This window comes from Sapajus apella, unplaced genomic scaffold (assembly GCF_009761245.1).
Source record: "Sapajus apella isolate SASKATOON/1434 unplaced genomic scaffold, GSC_monkey_1.0 scaffold45, whole genome shotgun sequence".
Lineage (NCBI taxonomy): Eukaryota > Metazoa > Chordata > Mammalia > Primates > Cebidae > Sapajus > Sapajus apella.
Genome location: NW_022436985.1, coordinates 16,143,475 through 16,166,855, shown reverse-complemented (window position 1 = coordinate 16,166,855; position 23,381 = coordinate 16,143,475). Strand labels below are relative to the sequence as shown.

General features: G+C 37.8%; 1 protein-coding gene and 1 non-coding gene across 4 annotated transcripts in view; one reads left to right on the top strand and one right to left on the bottom strand.

Annotated features, from left to right (window-relative positions):
- RASGEF1B (RasGEF domain family member 1B) overlaps positions 1-23,381 on the bottom strand; it is a 630,294-nt gene that overhangs the window by 235,540 nt on the left and 371,373 nt on the right. The gene's annotated exons all lie outside the window — the stretch shown is intronic.
- On the top strand, positions 8,115-8,221 carry LOC116524574. Its single transcript, XR_004257399.1, has one exon. It is a non-coding gene; the product is annotated as a U6 spliceosomal RNA (small nuclear RNA).

The window sequence follows — 23,381 nt, the reverse complement described above, 5'->3', positions numbered from 1 at the left end:
GCTGATTCCATCAAATGAAAATTATAAAGTTTCCAGTTTACAACTAGCTCTAAGCCCTTCATACCAACGTATTATGAATTGATTGACTAGTAAACAAAGTAAACCTTCCAATTCCTGTCTAATGAGAATGAGAAAGAAATGTCTGGGTACTTTCATTCATTCCCCAGACAGGGTATATCATCTGGCCATTTGTTCCAACTGGTTATGGATAATCAAAAGCAGATTATGAGAGGCTGAGCCAAAGCATTAGAAAGAATCAAGTTTCTAAAAACCTATCTTGGTCAAGATAACTTTTATTTTTGCTTTTCAAAATTACAGAATACTCTTGCAGCTTCTTCAGAAAGATGCATTACACTTCTCTAAAGTAGAGATGAAATGCACCATAGAGTTTATTTCTAGCTAAGGTTAATAAAAGGCATTCCTGTCATTGCCTATCCAGCACAGACATAGCTAATCAATTAGGATAAGCCTGGATCTGAATCAATAGATCAAGTTCTTCATTCCCACCATACCTGCATTCAGTCTTATAATCTTTCTCCACACTCTCCAGCATACCACCATCAATGAATCTGAATTGATACTTGAGACAAGTCCAGATCTGATCTGATTTTATACCACTAAAAATGAGGGCAAGATAGGTTAAATAGTTTGCTTCATGTCACAGTGGCAAACCAAGATTTGAAAATAACGTTTCCAGTGCTCTTTCTATTGTGATGCACTACCTTACTTACGGCACAGTAGGTTTGGTCTGTGGGCTGATGCAAGTTGAATTCCCAGCCATAGGTCTAAGTATCTATGGATAATACCAGGGCAGACTCTTTCTGAAAGGCAATGCCAGGCATCTGGTAGATGGAACCGGTAATGAGTTGCTGCTCAGCAAAAAACTTTAGTCAAACAACATCCTTTTCTTTCCATACATGAATTATCAGTGTTTATGACGTAAAAGTCAAGTGGAGGAATTAAATGTGCCAAAGACAGAACTCTAGGATTAAGAAACTCTGCAATTATTTATGAGTGTATTTACTTAAGAAGAGCTATGAATGTAATCACAAATAAAAAATCATTTTATATCTTACAGGCTTATCCTTGCCTTACAAGTTGTGAAGACACAAGGTAGATACGTAAAAAATTGGAAGAAATCATAGGATATAGAAATGCAGAGTAGTAAAGAGGAAAATTTGGCCTTGATTTTGTTGGGAGCACTATCTGTGTTCATTTTGGGGTAGGTTTCATCAGCAAAGTTCAGTCCTCTATTATTCTGTTATTCTTAATCTAAAGTTCAGATTCAGCTATGTTAGTAAACACTTTCAATATGTCTAACAATTCTAAAACAATCATTAGAAACACCACTTGGTGTGAAATTACTATTTCTACTTCTCCTGTAACATGCTTTTTTTTTTTTTTAAACCTGTTTTAGGTTTCAAGGCATGCATATGCGATAAGGAGGGACTAGTTCCATGCATCCAGCAAACACAAGAGCAATAATTTTAGATATCGTTGTAAAAGGTCTGCAACTACCAGATGCATGCAACTATGTGATTGGGACAGAGAAAAGGAGTCAGTATTGCAGTCACAGCAATACTCTGAGAAGAGTTTCAATGTAACAGCTGCCTACACAATGTGAATAATACCCTGTTCGGCCTCAGAGACACTGACCTGGTTTCTACCTCCACCCTTGGCAATAAACCTATTTTGGAAGTGCCATTTTGGTTTGACACTTGCTTATGTGGGTAAATACAACTTAGGAATTTCATATTTCTAGAACCTAGTTGAAATTCAGATGTTCTAGAACAAGAAGAATTCAGAAGCATTGAGGTCTCTACATGTTCTTCCATTTTAATACTTCAGCAGACGGTGTGACCGTCTTTACCCAACAGGTGACTTGAAGAGTTGTATTAGACTCTTGGTTAAAACTATGAATGTAGACATACAGCCTCATGGCCCCAGATTAATCTCATTTATTAGAAATATAACATTTGGCTGATATTTTTATCGATGGAATTTTTGTGAATTTTATAAACCAACTACGGTAGTAATATAACTTACTAGAGCTATTTTATAAATCTTGTCCCTAAAAAAAAAAATCCACATTTATTCAGAGAATATCTTGTATATTATTTTCAGCTAAAAAAAAATGAGTCCAGGCACAGTGGCTCACACCTGTAATCCCGGCACTTTCTGAGGCCGAGGGGGGCAAATAACCAGAGGTCAGGAGTTCTACACTAGCCTGGCCGACATGGTGAAACTCCTTCTCTACCAAAAATACAAAATTAGCCAGGTGTAGTAGCACATGCCTGTAGGCCTAGCTACTCAGAAGGCTGAGGCAGGAGAATCACTTGAACCTGGGAGGCGGAGGTTGCAGTGAGCCAGGATCATGCTGTTGCACAAGAGTGAAAGTCCGTCACCAAAAAGAAAGAGAGAGAGAGAGAGAGAGATAAAACACAGATCAATGCAGACAGTACTAAACCAGGAGGCAGAAGATTGAGTTTTAGACTAGTAAACTTCCTCAGTGTCTTTGAACTTATATTTACCCTGTCCTAAAACTGTCCATGGCCTCTGGGGATGCATGTGAAGAATAGTGAAATCATGTTTCACTATTATTTGGAAATCATTACTCTCTTACAACACTGAACACTATTTTGGCTCAGGAAATAATGAGAGGACCAGTGAGGGTGGTCCGCATTTTTCACATTTAAGATATAAAATGTTTATGAGGGATATAGGCAGACACAGTGTTTTATTTTAAGCTTCTCAGAAATTCTCTTCTTACAAGATTTCTTTTTAACTGATAATAGCCTCATTCCTGGTCGCAAAACATCCTCTCAGACAATGTTCTTCCCAGAGCTATTTTAGCCCTTTTGTACTAATTTACTGTTACTAGTTTTATAATAATAAAAATTAGGAAAAGCCCACAGTCAAAAATGCCAAAAGGAAACCAATGCAAAGAAAATCTCTACATGAGGGCATCATCAGCCTGAGGTTGGCAACCCCCAGACCACAATCAGTGATGAAGCAGAAGTGGCCATTAAGAATGGAGATCAAGAAAGCAAATGACAGAGAAGTCCTGACTTTCAGGCATAGCTGATAAGAATGGAGGAGTTGAAAGCAGACATAAAGGGAAGGAGGGTTTGAATGTCTGGGCACATCTACAGGTGTTTCTACCAACCTTGGCTTTGCAACCTATCTTCTACATTCCTAATACCGCATTAGAAATGTGGCAAGACTGGGCACATTGGCACACCCTGTAATCCCAGCATTTTGGGAGGCCAAGACTGGAGGATCAACTGAGGTCAGGCCAACATGGTGAAACCCTGTCTCTACAAAAAATACAAAAATTAGCTGGGCATGGTGGCATGTGCCTATAGGCTCAGCTAATGGGAGTCAGAGGCACGAGAATTGCTTGAACCCAGTAGGTGGCAGTTGCAGTGAGCCAAGATCACACAACTGCACTCTGGCCTCAGTGATAGAGCAAGACTCTGTCTCCAAAAAAAAAAAAAAGTGCCAAGATTCCTGATTGCAACTTCAACAGCAGGACAAACCAGTTCAACGTTTCCCAAAGTTCAGTATGCGTATCGCTAGTGTTACACAAGATGATTTTAAGTAATACACATATTTTAAATGTAAATTTTAGTTGTCATGGGTTTCTTTTTTATATGTTAGGAAAGTAGAACATAAAACCTGTAATTTCCTTCTTAAGACAAAACTACAATATATTTTTTAAGGTACATTCATTTAAAGAAGAAATCCTGGAAGTAATAGAAGAGGTAGTATATAGACACAGAAACAAATCATAAATGGTCTTTGAGTAAGTTAGATTTGAGAAAAGCTGAGGTCGTGTGGCTGATATTAACAAATGTTTGTTTTCTTGCTCCTCTTTGTGCTTCTATGTTCTATTCGGAGCAGGGCTCCTGAGGTGTGACACATTGCAGTAAAGGTGCCCAAGAGAACATGGGAGTCACAAGTGCTTGCTCCTTTCCTGTTCCTGGCAAGATGTCATCTGCTGCCTGATTGGAAGGTCACCACTGCTTTGCCCCTCTACAGAAAATGTTTTCCACTTTTTCACCCCATATCTTTTATAGTACAAAGAGTCAAGAGTTTATAGTATAATTCACAAAGAGTCAGAGAACTGCTCCTTTACATTCTCGTATTTGGAAGGAATCTCTCCTAAAGTGCTGCTTTCATTAAAAAGAAAAAGGAAAAGAAACAGGCACCAAGTTACAAGAGGTTAAGAAAAGGAAAAGGCACAGAAACAAGGCCGAAGTAAGGAATGTTGCATCCTTATACATTACAACATCATATGAAGGCAGAGGTTTTTAAATATATTTAAAACTATTTTAGCTATTTATTCTATAATCACTTATTCCTTTATTCCCTCATTCCAGCAGTGAAAATGAAACTTTATCTCACTCCAAAATGGTTCTTAAAATTGCATTGCTTTTTTCCCCCTTAAGAATGTGGAATTTATTTAACTTGAGGGATGTATCAGTTTAAGGCCAAACATATGTCTCACAAGTTTTCCCCGTGCATGCTAGGATTTGTGTGATAAAGTCTAACAGGGTAGTCCACCTTGGCCTCATGAACAGATAATTTCAGAATCATATAAAGAAAGAATCAAAGATTAGAGTTCTTAGGAAGAAAGAAACTTCAAACACAATCTTCTTAAAATATAGCATGTTTTTAACAGACAGTGTGGGCCCATGAGCCTCCCAACTTCAACAAGATATCACAGACTGTCCTAATCCACTGTCCTTCCTGTTAAGCTCTCTTGTAATCGGAGAAGTCTATCAGGAGGCAATTTTGGCCAAAGTAAAGGAATGGCCAACAGATCTAGTTAACCTTGGTCCCAACCAGTATCAGGTACTCCTCTCTCTCATAGAGTAACCGAGAATGCAGGTGAGAGGCAATGAGATAACGATGGGTACAGAGCTGTAAGAAATACCTATTAATTATTACTAAGTAAAAAGTACAGAGGCAGGGCTATGTGAAATACAGATTTGTAAAAGGCACAGATAAAGCTTTTATTGTGCAAAGTATGAGTCAAGCACAATATTAAGTAATTTCCATATTACAGCTTGTTTGAGACTAACAATAAATGTGTGAGGTAGGTATTATATAGATGAGGAAAATCAGATGCAAAGATGCTAACTACCATGGCTAAAGTCATATAATTAAATCAAAAGGGAGGTGACTATGATGGAAGTGGGTGGATCCTAAGCCTGTCTAACTCCCCAGTTCTCAAGTGTTTTGCTTATCTTTATCTGCTTGTTGTTTTTGCTATTATTTCTCAACTCCTTACTACATGTCGGGTATTATACTAAATGCTTACATGGATTGTATTAGTAAACCTTCGCAAAAACCCTATTACATAGGTACTGTTTATTTCAGAACTTGACAGATGATAGAACTGAGGCATAGAAAAGGTGTGTTCCTTCCGAGAGGTCACACAGCTAGCCAATGGTGGATCTACGACTTGAGCCCAGGCAGTTTGATTGCAGGGCCCAGGCTATATCATAACAGTATCTGCCTTTTTGGCATTGTTGTGTCTGACTCCAAAGAATTTTTTAGAACAAGACCCTGAGACTACACTGAGCACTGGTGCTAACAACACACACACACACACACACACACACACACACACACACACACGCGTGCGCGCGCGCGAGTGTGGACTGTTATCCTGATGATAGGTATAATAGGAAATCAGGGGACAGTAACTGACTGTAGCATGAAGTAGCTAGGGAATTCTATTGCCCTCATTAAAATGATTCCATTGTGAAAAATCATCTGATTCAGTGGACCTTAATATTCACTATGATTAAGATGTTTTAATACAATGAGTCTTATTATTTTGGATTCATACATCACACAAATTAGATAAGCAAAATATGGGTAGCTGTCTTAAAAACTACCTTTTTTGCTAAATAAGTTAAAAACAATAATTGCTACTCTCAATATCATTTTGTAAAACGAAACACAATACAAATTTAAATTTGTGAAAAACTACCTACCCTGCAATTATTTTACACTATTGGAATGGTGAAGATGATACCAAAGATCACACTGGCTCACAAACTCATGCTTGAGAACCATGGTTTTAATTGCAAACAACAGCTTCTATATAACAGAAGCATTGTATATATTATGCTGAATCCCTATCATAACTCTACAAAATAAATGTCATTACCCCCACTTAAGAGATTGGGAATCTGTGTTTCAGAGAATTTAATGATCATGACCAGAGCTGTCCACCTAGTAAGGGGTGCTATCTAAACACAAATCCTAACTTCAAAGATTATGTTCTTTCTCTTGCATATGTCACCAATCAAAACTTTGGTACTGCAGAGAGTTACCTCCTATAACATCAATGGATTTATAATTTTCAAATAATTAGAACACACTATATCTTGAATATATGGTAAGCATTCTAAAAGCAAAAATATACGTTAAATGCACCACCTATTCATTGACTACAAAGACTCAGATCTGTGTATGAAGCCATGGTGTCATCAGGAGAACAAGATTCTTTATTCAGTGATCACCAATTAGCACCTCATCACCAGCTGGCTGTTTTGCTCCTGCCCAGTAGCTAAGCTGATGTCTAACGCAAGCCAAGCCTCCAAGAGAAGGGGTATAGGAAATGAAGACTCTGGGTGCATGGAAGTGCTGGAAGCATGTGGGAAGACCCAGTTGAATCCATTTAAATCTTTGACATATTCTATTTTAAAATATTCTGTCCACATGCTCCAGAATATATGTGTGAGATGAAAAGAAAGTTAGAGCCCAGTCAAACCCACCACTTTAACATTTTACAGAAGGCAAAATTGAGACCCAAAGGGATTTCAGTGATAGTCCCAAATCACCCAGCCAGTCAGAGCAGTAAAAGGACTAGAGGATGAGAATTACTCAATCCCATGCTAGGAATGCTGGTCCTTGTAGATGGTAAGTTCTGGGAAACTTCTACTTGTTATGAAAGAAAGAAGTGCTGTAAAAGATAGGCTTCCTAGAGATTGGTAAGGGAACAACTGTTTAAATTACAGTACTCAGGGCACAGAGCACAGTCTCCAACTCCAGAAAACCACTCTTGGGAAAGAGGGTCCCTTTCAAGCCACTAATACTGGGTTAAATGTATAATGTTTAGGCTAGAATATATTTTTTGCATTTGAAGTTGCTTGGAAACTGACTTTTAAGATGACATCATAAATGTGAATGTTCTAATTAATATAATTTAATTACTTTTTTATGACTTAGATTTTTAGGATCTCATCATTTAATTTAATGAGGTTATCATTAAAAATACCAGTTATAGATCTATTAAATATGCAGAGGTTCTGGTTAATGAAGTTTGGCTAGTAATTGAGTGCATGCTCACAATAACCTTATCCAGTTTTATAGTGGAAGCACCTACTGCAATGCTTGGCATGTAGCAGACACATAAAGGATTTGGATTTCTCTCTTCCTTTTCCCTTAATAGCACACATGGCTATTTTTGACACAGGCAGGAGCATGCGTGTATGATAGCATGTACATGTGCATGTGTATGTGTGTGTATCTATTGATGGGGAATTAAAGACATGACTGCCACAAAAGCCCAGACCCCAAAGGAGCTACCTTATGGTAGTAAAATGGTAACCAGAATCCGCATCAGACACTTTACTTGTGTGTTGTCAGTCCTATTCTATTACCTGTAGTAACACAAGTCTCCCCACTCACAGACCAGCCCTAGTTCTAACCATAGAAAACTGTAGAAGGACCCTGGAACCAATGTCATCAGAGAAATCCTCTCTCCCTTTAAAGTAGTGATTCTTCTCTGGAGGGAAAGACCCATTAGACTCAGTAAATTAAGTAATTTACAAACTTAAAATGCATGTAAATTCCTTGAGGGTCTTGTGAAAAGGCAAGCTCTAATTTTTTTAGGTCTAAGGTGGGGTCTGAGATTCTGCATTTGTAACTGGCTTCCACATAATGACAAATGCTGCTGGTTCATAGACCACACTGTGAGTACTGCAGCAAGGATCCAGGAAGCAACTGCAAACTCTGTATTGCTGCCCAGGGCTACCTCCTTTCCCTGCAGTCATGAGTTCTCATACCGGTGGAGTGCATTAAATCCTTCTGGCGTGCTCACTTCGGCAGCACATATACTAAAATTGGAACGATACAGAGAAGATTAGCATGGCCCCTGCGCAAAGATGACACGCAAATTTGTGAAGCGTTCCATATTAAAAAAAAAAATCCTTCTGGTGAGTTAGAAAATTATTTATATTGAGAAAGCTATAGAGTTGGAGTGAGAAATAAAAACAGGAGAGAGGGAGAAAAGAGGAGAGAAGGAGAAGGGAAGATAGCAAAAGGAAAGTGCAAGTTTTTAGGTCTTTAGAGACATTCATAGTTAGTTCTTACACGACAACATCCATTTTGCAGTTTTCTTCCCCCAACAGTATTTTTCAAATCCTGTTATTACAATTTTCCTAAGTGCATTTCTGAAATTCAGTTTCTAACTATCTGTCATACAATAGACAATTATGAAAGGTACTCTCCCCAAACCCTAGCCACTAAGAAAATCAACAACTACTAACCTATATCAAGATAAAATTTCAACAAACTGAGATTAAAGATCTAATTGGTTTTTATTAGTGATTCATGAATTGGGCAACACTTCATCCATAAAAATGTCAGGGCTCCATGGAGCATGGCAGAACAGTTGGTTTTTATAAGACAGTTTAAGCAGGAACAAAGAAACAGACTAATAGTAAAAGTGGACTGGTTAACAGCAGGTTACTTTCTTATAAGGGTTAAAGTAGAGAGGACATCCATACTTTGCTGGCTCAGGTTAACTGGGCCATTTCTAACTGTTTACTGTGAATCTCCTGTTTTTAGGAAAAACTAGTCTGTTGAAGGATTTTCCTTCTTCCCTGAAATTTCAGTTTAGTCATATAGCACTTAGCATGAGTGACTCCATTTTGGTTTGGTCTTTGGGGCATGGTACAGGAGCTAAGTAAAATTAAAAAAAATAAAAGGCCTTCTATCATTTTATTTAATACCTGTTCTGTAGAACTGTGGTCCCCAATCTTTTTTGGCACCAGGGACTGGTTTCATGGAATACAATTTTTCCCTGGGGTTGGGGGTGGGGAGTTGGTTTCTGGATGATTCAAATGCACTACCATTATTGTGCACTTTATTTCTATTATTATTACATTGAAATATATAATGAAATAATTATACAACTCATCATAATGTAGAATCAGTAGGAGTCATGAGCTTGTTTGTCTGCAACCAGACAGTCCCATCTGGAGGTGATGGGAGACAGTGACAGAACAATAGGTATTAGATTCTCATAAGGAGCGTGCAGCCTAGATCCCTCGCATGTGTAGTTCACAACAGGGTTCATGCTCCTATGAGGATCTAATGCTGCCACTGATCTGACAGGAGACAGAGCTCAGGTGGGAATGCTCGCTCGCCTGCTGTTCACCTCCTGCTGTGTGGCATGGTTCCTCATGGGCCAAGGACTAGTCCATGGCCGGGGGTTGGGGATCCCGCTCTAGAGCACGGTGTGAACATATCTGTGTATGGGAAGGCGAAGTGCAGCAGCGCCTATTTCCATTTGGCTTCCAGCAGTTAAGGAGCAACTGGTGTAAGAAAGTTTCTTACCTTTCATTCGCTGCATATGAACATAGTCTATGGAAATTTTTTAATCTGGTAAACTATGCAGCAAAGTGGAAAGAGCCTGGATTTGGAGTCCAACTTTCCTGGGCTTCCACCCTCACAATTTGTGTAGCTTTAGGAAAATTACTGAAACTCTCTCAGCTTCTACCTTCGCATCTATAAAATATGGATAATTATGTTCCATCTTATAGGTTCTAAAAAAACTAAATAAAATAATACATGAAAGTGTCTATTATAGTGCTTAGCACAGGATAGACACTGAACAGATAGAGGCTAACATTGATATTTTCATTTTAAAAATGAAAATCATTATTTTCTTTTAAAAATGTGATAAGCGATGACAAAAAAAATTATCATTATAAATTATTATTAATTAGCCATTTTAAGGTTACATTTAAAAGAAAACAGAATAAACCTTAAACACCATAATTAACAATGTGATCCATTTCAAGGCCTCAGAATCCACCTGTGGTAGGCTTCCTACAAAATGTCTTCAAACCCGTCAAAACAATATTTTAATTCTAAAAGATTTAGGGGAAATAGGAAGAAATGTTAATATTAGCAATTTTAGCTTTTACAAGTATCCTATAATTTAAAGAGGAAGATATAGTTTCCATTTAAGGGTTAAGAACATTAATGATAAAGCCTAACTCCAAGGTGAATATATAGTCGCTGTAATTATTTAAATATCAATTACTATTAATTGAATACAGACAATCCTTGTGTCATTCCACTTAATTCCTATCCACACCATCTGAACATGACGGCTATTCACTTTTAACTTCACAGAGAATTTCTCTCCCGCAGAAAAGACTGACTTTTAGACCATCTGGATCTCATCAGAAATGAAGATCAGAAAGAATAATGTACTGACTGAACAGACACTGAAACAGCTAGTGTGGTGGGTGACAGGAAGCCCATGTTTTTGTTTTTTAAAAAAACATTTTTGTCATTTGGCTCATATGTATTTCACATTTCGAAATATTTTGGAACAAGCATTTAAACTGTGAGATTAAATTTCATCATTATAGAGAAAGACGCAGTCCTAATGGAAGCCACTGCCAAGTCACCCAGACGACTGACCCCACTTCCAACCTTATTGTCTGTTTCAGGAGGGAAGCTCAGGTCAGAAGATACATGTGAAGTGAGACCGCCTGCAAGGCAAACAGGGAGGTAATCATGCCTGAAAGATTGGAAAAGCTTAGAGTTGAGTTCTGTCTAGCTCCATGAGCATCCCCATGCTGCTGTGGGTGATTCTTTCACCTCCCAAATCTTGCTCAATCTTTTCTGCTACCAAATGTAAAGCGAAACTATTCTAGGTCCCTGACTCCTTACCGGGCAGAACTGGTTAGAAGGAGAAGGATATAATTCATGAACGCTTGTAAACTACACATATAACCTGGGGCACACATTATATCCACCCAATCTGATGGTAGAGAAGGAAGCAGCATTGAGACTTGGAGCTGCCATGAAGACAGGTAGTATAAGGAGACTGCAGGGTCCAGGCACCAGATCCTCTCTTAGCAGTCAGCAAGGCAGAACCAACAAATGCAGTCCCAGGTGGTAAGAAAGGAAAGGCTGAAGCCTAATGCAGAACTGCGCCAATAGGGTCACATTACGTTACGCACATTCTGTTATGGAAACCATGCCTTTTGGAGCAAGTTCAAAAGCAGATTATGACATGTCTGGGAAATGTCAGGCCTTTGAGTTTTCCAAGATTTTCCCTCCCTTCCTCCTTGCATTTATAATGCAGTGTGTGGCTGCCTCAAAACCCCAGCTTTCTTGAAGAGGAGAAAGAAGAAAACCTATACCCAATCATTAGTAAGTAAAACAAATATTCAAGTGCATTTGTACTTAATTAGGTTTCTTCATCAAGGTCTTTCACATGGGGACCTCACTCTCTGAGGCAATTCGAAGATGCTGTATTCGATGGGTGAAAATAGAGCAAGAATAACTGATGGTGATCATGTGTATAATGGTGTACACTACTCTCTTGCTATTCATGGGGAACTGGTTCCAAGACCCCTTGCAGATACCAAAACCCATGGACCCTCAAGTCCATTATATAAAATGGCATAGTATTTGCATATAACCTATGTACATCTTTATATACTTTATTGATTGATTGATTGAAACAGAGTCATGCTCTGTCACCCAGGCTGGAGTGTGGTGGTATAATCTCAGCTCACTGCAACCTCCACCTCCCAGGTTCAAGTGATTCTTGTGCCTCAGCTGCCTGAGGAGCTGGGATTATAGATGTGCACACCTGGCTAATTTTTGTATTTTTAGTAGAGATGGAGTTTCACCATGTTGGCCAGGCTAGTCTCAAACTTTGGGCCTCATGTAATCCGCCTGCCTCAGCTTCCCAAAGTGCTGGGATTACAGAAGTGAGCCACCGTGTCCAGCCCTTCCACACACTTTAAATCATCTCTACATTACGGATAATGCCTTATACAATGTCTACGCATGACTTCATTTCTGTGGCTTCAGTATAGTAGACGGCACGTGGCAAATTTTCAATTTGCCATTGGTTGACTTGATGAATAAAGAACCTATGAATGTGGAGGGCTGACTATCTTTTTAATAAACAAGCCACAATAAGGGCACAGACAGACAGGAAGCTCATAGTTATGACAGCTGTTCTCAACCCTGCTTGTCTTTCACCTTTTTAGCTCAGAAAATCTGGGATCGGGGGTTGGCACAAACATATTTATTTTAAATCTCCACAGAATAGAGTTACAGATTTGACAACTTGGCTGCAGAATCAAACCAACATCTGTTCAATCACTAATTACAACAATCCCTGCCACTCCACTGTTCCCCACAAGATGCACAAGTTGCTTCATTAAAATATGTTTAATATTATACTTGCATCAAAGAGTTACTGCAGAAATTAATAAGCTTAGGATTGGCACATCATATGCATTAAATAAACTATTACCTACCTCTCACTATTTATCATTATTACTTTTCTTCTTATGACTAAATTAGATGCAGCTAAATTCTTCTAGAAGGTTGTCAAAGGACAGTATCACTGTTCTACAATATTTGGGTTATATCAAGACTTTCCTCTGTGTTCTTCCTTGAGTAAATAAGTTCTGTCCCACATGTGACTAATAGTGAGCTACTCTGTAGGTGGCTTCTAAACTTTGCATGTGTAACATGGTTTACAATAAGTGAAATTGCCAAGTCAGAGGGAATGCATATCTTACATTTTGATATATGTTGCCAAACTGCCTTCCAAAAAAATTGTACCAACAACAAACACATGCATTTTTCAACTGAGCACCTGTTATGTTCTGAGCACTGTGCTATATCTCATTTTATTCTCAATACAGTTGTACCAAATAGATTTTATCTTCATCTACCATATGATAAAATGAAGCTCAAGTGTATCCAATCACGTGTTGAAATCATACTGGCAGCAAGCGGTAGAGAAGAATTTGAACCAGATGCTTTCCAACTGTACCATGGAAAAAATATAACCCAGGATAAAAATTAATTTGGGGTGTTGAACTATACCTACAAATCTATCCGATTTATAACTGAATGATGCTAATCTGTGTATTTGTTTAGTTATCTGTAAAATGAGAAAGTTCAATTTAAGTAGTGTCTAAGGTTTTTTCCAATTCAGGGAGTGTGAGTTTGGAAGTACTGTTTGGCATCAGCCCTGAGAGAGGATAGGACGTCTACACGTAAGTATTTTTAGATCATGACTGTGTTAGTTGTCCTCCATGTTTACTAAGTACCAAGCAAAAGAAATAGATCCTATGTAAAGCCCAAAGGTTTTAGTTGACTTGAAAGAAGATCACCTGGGATTATCTGACTGTCTCAGTGATAAAATCCAGATATACTAATGGGTTTTCTGTCCTCAAACATCTTCAGTAAGGAAACAGACCATTAGCAGTCATCTGTGGTTTGGGTATAAATATGTCTGAAGCTCAAAGTTTAACCAAATGATCTTTCAAGGTCCTTTTAGCATTATTTCTATGACTCCTACCATGCCAGAGATGCAAGCTTATTCCAAGGTTACGGCTGACACTGTGATCTTACAGATGAAGGCATGAAAACGTTGTAATTCTGTATTCCTCAAAGTTAACATCATTTTGCCTGTTGTAAGGTCCTATACCTGTAAAGATCAGGCACTAAGCTGACAACTTTCAAACGTTGGATTCTTGTTAAAAATGTGGTTTCCTAGTCCTCATCCCTGAGAGATTTTAATTCACTAAATGTTTGATGGGAGCAGGAATCTGCACTTGTACTAAAAACCCTGGAGATTCTAAATGAAGTGGTTCCTGTGCACTACTATAAGGAACAAACATTGCACACAGCTGATGTAGCAGATGAGCAAAAGTGCTCATCTTGCAACTGCTCAATATATAAAGAAGAAAAGTCACTACGAGGTTAGAATAGGTAGTCTGGAAAAGGAGTTCCTTTGGGTATATTTTTCTGCTGCATGTCATTACTAAGTTATCAAAGACCACATATATTGTATTTTGTTGTTGCTTTTTCTTAAATTATATTGTGAAGTTAAGCTCTATTTATTGATAACAAAATAAATCAAGAAAATGGTATAAATAAGTATCAGCATGAAACTTTTATAGTCTCTTTTGAGAGGCTTGTCATCCTTAGTTTTACAAACAATGTACAATTTCCTTCACTGACATCACTATTTTAAAATACTATTTTAGCATTTCTCAAGAGATAAAATTTGTCCACTGTTTCTTTTGGAGATATGTTAACTTAATCCTATCCTGTAGAAATATATGATTCAATCAGTCAACAATATTTATTGATCACTTAGTAATAGAGATATATAAGTTAACGAAAGAGACAAAAGCACTGCTCCCATAAAGCTTACAGACTATTAGGGAAAGTAATCATTAAATGTAAAATGTGAAGTATGAACAGTATTATAAATACAAGGAGATGATGCAATGAGAGGATACAGTGGTGAAACCCAACTATTCAATGCATGAGCTCATGAGATCATGTTTTCCTGAAGAAATACGTTAAACCTTGCCTGTAATCCCAGTACTTTGGGAGGCCGAGGCGGGTGGATCACCTGAGGTCGGGAGTTCGAGACCAGCCTGACCAACATGGAGAAACCCCATCTCTATTAAAAATACAAAAAATTAGCTGGACATGGTGGTGCATGCCTGTAATCTCAGCCACTCAGGAGGCCGAGCAGAAGAATTGCTTGAACCTGGGAGGCGGAGGTTGCAGTGAGCCGAGATTGCACCATTGCACTCCAGTCTGGGCAGCAAGAGCGAAACTTCATCTCAAAATAAGGAAAATCAAAAAAAAAAAATAAAAATAAAAAAAAATATATATATATATATATATATATATATATATATATATATATATGTTAAATCTGAGACTTGAAGAATTAGGAGGAGTTTGTTAGGGAAGAGAAGGTAAAGAGAAAATCGTGTGATAAAAAGACATACGCACTCAAGGACCAGCAAGGAGGTCTGAGTGGCTAAAGGATGAAACCATCAAGGCAGAGAAACAAAAGAGAAAAAGGGTCATTATTAAGGTTCAGTTAAGGATGATAGACTTTACCTCAAATTCAATGTGAAACCATTGAAGGGTCCTAAGCAGAACAAAATAGATCTGATTTGTTGTTTTAGAAGATTCTAAACTTTCAGCTACAACACCCTGGTAGAATTGTAAAAGGGCAAAAACAGATGCTAGGAGATCAGGTCAAAGGCTCCTGAAGCGATCCAGTGAACAATATTGGTGGACCCAAGTATGATAGTGGGAATGGGATGGGGAGAAACAGGTGGATTCACACAATATTTAGAATTGGCAGAAATTTTTGGATAGATTGGATGTGGGAAAAATAAAGAGTCAAGAATGCTTAGGCCTGAGTGTTGCTCACCAGCCTGAGCAATTGTATGCCATTTCCTGAGACAGGCAAAGGCAGAACAGGAAAAGATGGTGATAAAGGGATCATGGATTTAGACAAATTACTTTGAGATGTCAATTCAGGAATATGGGAAACATAGTTAATTGGTAAGTAGTCCCATGAGAATCGAGCAAAAGAATATCCACCCCTCCTATTCAGTTCACTCCAATCATTATCATCTCTAAAACGTCATTTAGGATGAAGCTCTTGATGTAACATCCAATAAATGGAAAGTCTCACAGCAATTTCCTGCCCAATCTTCAACTTAGACAGAATTCTGAGCTTTAAACCAACAATTTTCTAAGCTAAACCATACTTTAAGTCAAATGGTTTAAGGAGCCTGTCTGTAATGATAGTTGATCTGCTTTTTTATTCCATCTATGATAAACTCTTTCAGAGAGGCCAAAATTGAATTAATTGACCACTGTATACTCATCATTAAAATATCTCAAAAAGAAATAAGGAAAACACTATTGGAGGTCCCTTTACTGTTGGGGGTCTCTTTGAATATAAATATTTCTACACTTACTGTACAGATATTCAGTGAATTTTTGAAATAAATATTTTTAATAATCCAAACTATAATCCAGTAGGATTTCGAGTTAAATTGGGTCAGAAAATATCCTATAATATATGCTATGTACTGAGTTTCTATTTAGTGCTATGTATTTAGTTTCATGTCTTTCAACAACCCTAGAGGCCATTTGACAGTTGTGAAAAGTGGAGTTGGGTAAGGCTGAGCTGCCCAAGGTCACACAGCTAGCAGGTGTTGGAGCTGGAATTCATACCCATGCCTACCTGGTGCCTGTGCTCTTCCCACTTCTCAGAGCTGCCTTTTGTGAGTTCAACCAACCAATAAAGTCAGGTGATATTTTCAGGTTTAGAGAAAAATGTTAGGATTCTTCCCAAACATGCAATTGGGAAACAGGTTCTTAAGATTCTCAGTCCTCTTTATGAGAACCATAAATGACGTCTAGTAACCTCTTATTACTCTTCATTCATTTTTCTCAATGAACAATTGAAACATTGGTTTTAATGACAATGCATGTGAAAAGGATACCCTTGATTTATTAAAACCTAATTGATGAAAAGTGTGTGTAGCAACATACCATTAAAAATGGTACTTAAATTGCCCAAATTGGAAACAACCCAGTTGTTCATCTACAGAAGAAAATAGTTGTGAAATATTTAAGGGATTGACTACTCTATAGCAATGAGAATGAACTTAGTCTAACTGCAGACAACAACATGAATGAATCTCATAAACAATGCTCAATGAAAGGAGATGAAAACCACTATCTAGAGTGTAATTCCATGTATCTAAAGTAAAAAACAGGCAAAACTAGAATGCAGACTAGTGGTTACCTTTGAGAGAGCACTGACTGGAAGTGGGGACACGGGATGAAAGGATTCTAGGTGCCTGTCATGCTCTGTGCTGGTACACAGGAGTGTTCACTTTGTGAATATGTATCAGGCCTTCTATTTGTGATTTGTGCACTTTACGGTATTACTTTAATATAGTTCAATAAAAAATTTAAAAGATAACATTGAGATCTTAAGATATTTAGAGGACTCTAATGAATACAAATATCAAAAAGTTCCCATGTTTAAGCTCTGACTTAAAATTTACAATAGACACATAACGAAAAAGATTCACAAAAGCACAGATAAAAAAATTAAAAAAACACAAAATGCTGATAACAAGTTGTTGAAAATACTTTTCATCAAAGGTTATCAAGGCATTTAAAAGACTCCAAATGAAGGATAAGACCACAGAAAGACTTCACCCGTATGGAATACTGAATGACACTTCCCATGGCGATCATAGATAAATTACTAAATTCTTCAGCTTCAATGAAACCATATCTAAGAGCAGGATAATTCCTACCTTCCTCATAGGGTGTTGTGCTGCTTAATTAATGTCTGTAAAGCACTTTCTGTTCCCTGGGTGAAAGGTACCTCTAAAGAGCAAAGTATAATTATGTTTTAATTGCAGGTCTAATTTTGAAGACGCCAATAAAATGTGCCTATGAATAGTAATTTAATCTGATCACTCCATTAGAACTACAGCCATAATTTCTGTCTTCTGACTGAAAATATCACCTGCTATGCTTGAAAAATGGCTTTTCGTTCATTTGCTTTTTTTCTTTCTTGGCTTCTCTATCTGTAAAATGGGGTAACATGCTTTCTGTTATCTACAAGTATTTCTTCATTCTTTGCAAACCATTCAGTGATCCTTAGATGAAAACAAGGCATGTACTGGTACAAGAAGAAATGAAGCCTCCTGCTGCCTGGGGAGAATGGAATTGCTTTTCTCTGGGGGAAATAAAGTGCCAGCTGTTCTGCATAAAGGCCACTGAAGGATGGTCCCACAGAAGGCAAGGCTGAGAACAGCCTTGGACTTTTGGAAGACAGTTTGTGGCATTCGGGGTTATATTTCATTTTCTCAGAGAGAGTTGATTCTACCTTCTCTTTTGCTGAGGCTATCTTTATTTCTACTCTTAATCCAAACAGTTTACACTTACACAAAATTAGACATTAGAAATCCACTGGTAAGTACAATTCAGACCATACCCTTCTTGTATTATGAGATGACCAACCAAACTGAGCTGTGATCTTGCCTTTCTAAGCCCTGAGCCTGGGGTCTTTCGTGGATCCTGACTTGGAGAGAGCAAACAATTATGTCACTATATATTTTAGAACAGAAGGCACTTGTAAGAAAGAAATTCCAACAATATATTTCATTTTTCCTACTTAACAGGCTAAAACATAAACAGACCCACAAAAAGGTTTTGAATTTCTTGAAAATTTTTAAAAACTTCAAATCATAGATTAACAATATAGAGCTTTTCTAGCATTTATTTCCCCCAACACGTGTCTTTTTTTTTTTTTTTTTTTTTTTTTTTTTTTGAGACAGTCTTACTGTGTCATGCAGGAGTGTAGTGGTGTGATCTTGGCTCACTGCAACTTCTGCATCCCAGGTTCAAGTGATTCTTGTGCCTCACCCCCTCAAGTAGCTGGGATTGCAGGCATGTAATCTAATTTTAATTAGATTAAAAAACTAATGCCCAGCTAATTTTTGTAATTCTAGTAGAGACGGGGTTTCTCCATGTTGTCCAGACTAGTTTCAAACTCCTGGCCTCAAATCATGTGCCCACTTCAGCCTCCCAAAGGGCTGGGATATAGACATTTCTATTAAAATACAGAAATATTTCTTACCACCCCACCCCTCTTCAATAAAAGTAAATAAATGTCCAGTCAGACCAGACAACTCCAAGCTGCAGGTCACATTTTGGGGCAATACAAACATGGAAGTATCTGTATAAAAATTTTTAATAAACAACCTTCTTTTCTCCAGAAAGACAAATCATATGGAGGTACTTTAAAAATAAAAAGCAGTGTAAATTTTGTGGACAACAGATGTGACTTTTCAGTAGCTAAAATTCCCCTGAAAGACTAAAATGTCTGTTTGAATACCTTTGAGTAACCATTAAAATCTTTCAGGGAACAATACTGATGCATTCCCTTAGGAAAAAGCAAACCAGTCAAGTATGCTGAGTTAGTGATGTATATAGAATATACACACATGTAAAGAGATTTATTATGTCATATATACATACACACACACACACACACACACACACATACATACACACCTCTCTCTCTCTCTCTCTCTCTCTCTCTCTCTCTCTCTCCTGTTGACTCTGTTTTCTGGAGAACCCTAATATAGCTAACATGAACAGTCAAGTTAGTATGAGCTCAATTCAAGGTAGACTGATTCAAATTCCTTCTATAGGACCAATAAATTAAGAGAGATTCTAGAAGTTTATATTGTAGTCCTTAGAGCCATCTACCAAACATTTCCAACTCTGACATCTGGGCATGATTTAAGTATAAAAAGTATAATCTTTGTAGTTAGGCATGGCCCTGTGACTTGCTTTGTCCAACAAAATGTGAGCAGAAATAACGTATACTGTTTCTGAACACAAGTTTGAAGAGCCAGTGAGCGGTGTGCCATGGCTCTTTTGCTATACTACAGCTACTGGCAATGCTCCAGGTGGCGTCTACTTTGTTGGCTGAAGGGCTAGAGTGATAATGCCATGAAGCAGAGCTCCTGGCTCATACACAATGGACATGCACGTAGTGTAAGGAAGAAACAAAACCCACTGCCTTAAGACACTGAGATTTGGGGTCTGTAATGGAAACCATTATATAACCAAGCCTCTTTGATTCAGATTTTTACCAGGGTAAAGATCCCCTTAGAACTTCCGGGAGGATGTCAGATAGTGCATGTTATTCTTAAAATTGCACCCTCCCCTCAGACTCACACAGACTGGTCCTAGGCTGTGAGATCCATTTCCTTTGCACTCTGTGACCCCCAGTGAGACTCTCAGTACTACTCTCTTAAGTCCCCAGCAAGGTCACCACTTCAAATGACTACCAGCCCAGGCAGATGACCTAAATGAATAAGCAGACCAATGCTTGCATATCAGACACTTCTTAACTTCTCACCTCTTCCTCAAGAAAATTCCTTTCTTGAAACACTAGGTCCTTGTGACCTGGCATTTTCTTCTATTCAAAGGAGCTGTACAGGTGTGACAATGAATTGTTAACACAACTCTATACCAGTGTTGGGGAAATAATAGGTACCAAGGGCAGCTACAACCCACTTCTGGTATCTGGTGTCCATACTGGAATGAATACCAAATGTTTTCACATTTTTTAGTAGCCAAAATTCTAGGTTTTTATTCTAAGTCTCCTACTATCCATGCCAAAGAAAACACAAGTGGGCTGAATTCATTGCTCAGGCCCACTGTCTGCATTCCACAGGCATCTGCTGGTGAACCTTGCTTTATGCCTTTGTGGACAATGACTGTCACCAACTTTCAAGAAACTCTAGATGGTTGAGCCAAAATCCAGGCTAGAAGAAAGCTCAAAGCTGAGAAAAAATTGTCAATGCCCGTCTTCTTCTGGAAGAAATGTCCTTACCTTGCTAGCAAAAATGAAGCTTCCCAAGCCTAAGTCAAGTCAATACACTGATTTGACATGTCTGTTAGTTTCACTGACTTACCAGCTCTTGAACTCCCTCTGTCTCTCTTTTTTCAGATTATTAAAGTAATTCATACAACTGAAAATACAGCAAAGTGTTCATAAGAGAACAAGAAGTACTCATATAAGTCCATGACCCGAAGACAATTTATGTTGCCATATTAGCATAATCCTTCTGGTAGTAAATAACATTTGAAATATATTTATGTTTAGAACTGATATTTTTATTGCTGTCCACAAAAAGAGTCAAACTCTGTAAAATATTTGAAAAGATTTATTCTAAGCCAAATATGAATGACCAATGACCCATGACACAGGCCTCAGGAGATCCTGAGAACACGTGCCCAAGGTGGTTTGGGCATAGCCTAGTTTTATACATGTAAGGAGACATGAGACATCAATAAAATACAAGTAAGATTTATACTGGTTTGATCTGGAAGGGCAGGACAACTCAAAGGAGCAGAGGTCTGGTTCATAGGTAGGTTTTAACGTTTTCTGGTTGGCAATTGGTTGAAAGAATTGTTACCAATAGAAAGGACTGTCTAGATTACAATAAAGCGTTGTGGAGATCTAGGTTTTATCATGCAGATGAAGCCTCCATGTATCAGGCATCAGAGACAATAGCCTGTCAATGTTTCTTATCAGACTCAGGATCTGCATTGATATTAATGCTGGTTGTTGTTTCCCTGAGTTCTGAAAGAGAGGAAGGTATAATGAGGAATGTTCACACCTGCTTCTATTAAGGCCTGAACAAGTTTTTCAGGTTAACTTTGGAATGCCCTTGGCTGAGAGGAGGGGTCCATTTAAATGGTTGGATGGGCCTTAGAATTTTATTTTTGGTTTATATTACCATCTTTCACTTCTTCATAAACTGGTTAAGTTTTAGATTTTGACTTTTTTTCAGTTTCCAGAAAGAGAAATCTGTTCTTAGAATGTTTCTTCTCAAAGTGCTTTACTAAACCTTGTAATCCTATGGCAAAGCTTATTCCAAAAGAGGTATTAGGAAGTGTCCACTGATCTGTAATGAATCATTTGTAGATAAATAATTTAATTATTTATTTTTTTAACTTTTAGTAAGCCCAGTTTTTTCATTAAAGGGTAATTCATGTTAATTACTATTCAATAAATACTAAAATATAGAGAAAAGAAAAAGATATCCATAATCCCACAACCAAAGGATAAGTAGCATTATTTATTTTGGCATGTTTTCTTTCAGTCTCTTTTTTTCTATACATAAGGTTTAAGTGTGTGTGTGTGTTATATGTGTATATAGTTATAATCACATATTTTTGTAATGCTCTTTTTCACCTATTACATAAATGTTGGTTGAGGAACATATTCACACCACTCATACTTCTCTTAAGAGAGAAGTTCTTCCTGACAGGGGAGAATATAGGAGAAAAACTTCGAGCATCACTCTACATCTCTGAGGCAGAAAGGGTAATATATATGATTGTGGAGATTGTGAATCTGACATCTGTTCCACTGGTTCACATATCCATTTGAGTAAAATTAATGGGTTAATAACCTCATCACACAGTGGCCTTTCTCTGGGGTCTATTTGCCTATATCACACTCTCTGACGAAAGCCTGCTGGAAGAGGATGGCCTATAATTCTGGGTAGAATAGTTTAATTTAGGAAGGGAATTAATAGGAAGCCTGACGGTGGCCATACATCAAGCTGCTTCCTCTAATCTAGCTTAAACAGTAATGTAACTGACATTTCCGTGTTATTACACATCATTGTAAATAGCTTTTTCAATGCCTGGATAAGACTAAGGAGAGTTTTTTAACCATTTCTCTGTTGGCATCAGATGAATAATAGTATTCATCTTCAAGCCTCTTTGATACTCCATGACCAAAAATAATTCTGTATAATATCTATTGATTGGGTTGGTTTGATTTTTTTAATGGCAGCTTTTATTCTCCAGAGAGAGCCACAACAATAACTTCCATCCCACACTTTTCACATAACAGGTATGAGTACCACTCCTCATCAAGTGATGGAATCTAATTCTTTTCTTCTTGGATTTGGGCAGGCCTGTGAAACCTTGATCAGTATAATATGCTGTAAGAGCCTATACAATAGGTTATTATGCGGTGTTATGTCTGAGGCTGGGTAATAAAATGTGATGCAGCTTCTGCTCTGTTCATTGGAATAGTCATGGTTGGAGCCCTAAGACAGATGCAAAGAAGTCTAATGACCCTGCAGCTGTGTGGACTGCCACATAGAAAGCCTGCACACAGGTGCTCCAGCTGCTATTGCTGAGGCAGCCTTGACCAGCTGCAAGGTATGTGAGAAAAAATTCTAGCCGTCAAGTCATTGCAACCTTTCAAATCTTTTCAGCCATAGTTCTGGGTATGTGCAGTAAATGTAAAGCATCTTCTTTGTGCCTTGCTGGAATTTCTGACCCACAGAACCTGTGAATAAGAAAATAGTTACCTTTGGAGATCATTTATTATGAAAGTTATTAACTGAAATAGCACCAGCTTTATGTATTGGCATCTCACTTTCATTTCCGTAAACATTTACTGAATATCTGCTCTGCACCAGGAATGAGCTAGGCTCCTAAGGTTTATAAGTAAATCAAACACAGTCACTTCCCTTAAAACGTCCACCATAGTAGAAGAGACATGATGAGTTGACCTTTAGAAAGATGAATTCAATAGCACTGATGTGAGGAGATTGGAGATCTCCCTCTGCTGGATAGAGGATGGTGGTAAACAGATGGAAGCCCTAGCATGATATATATGTGGACTG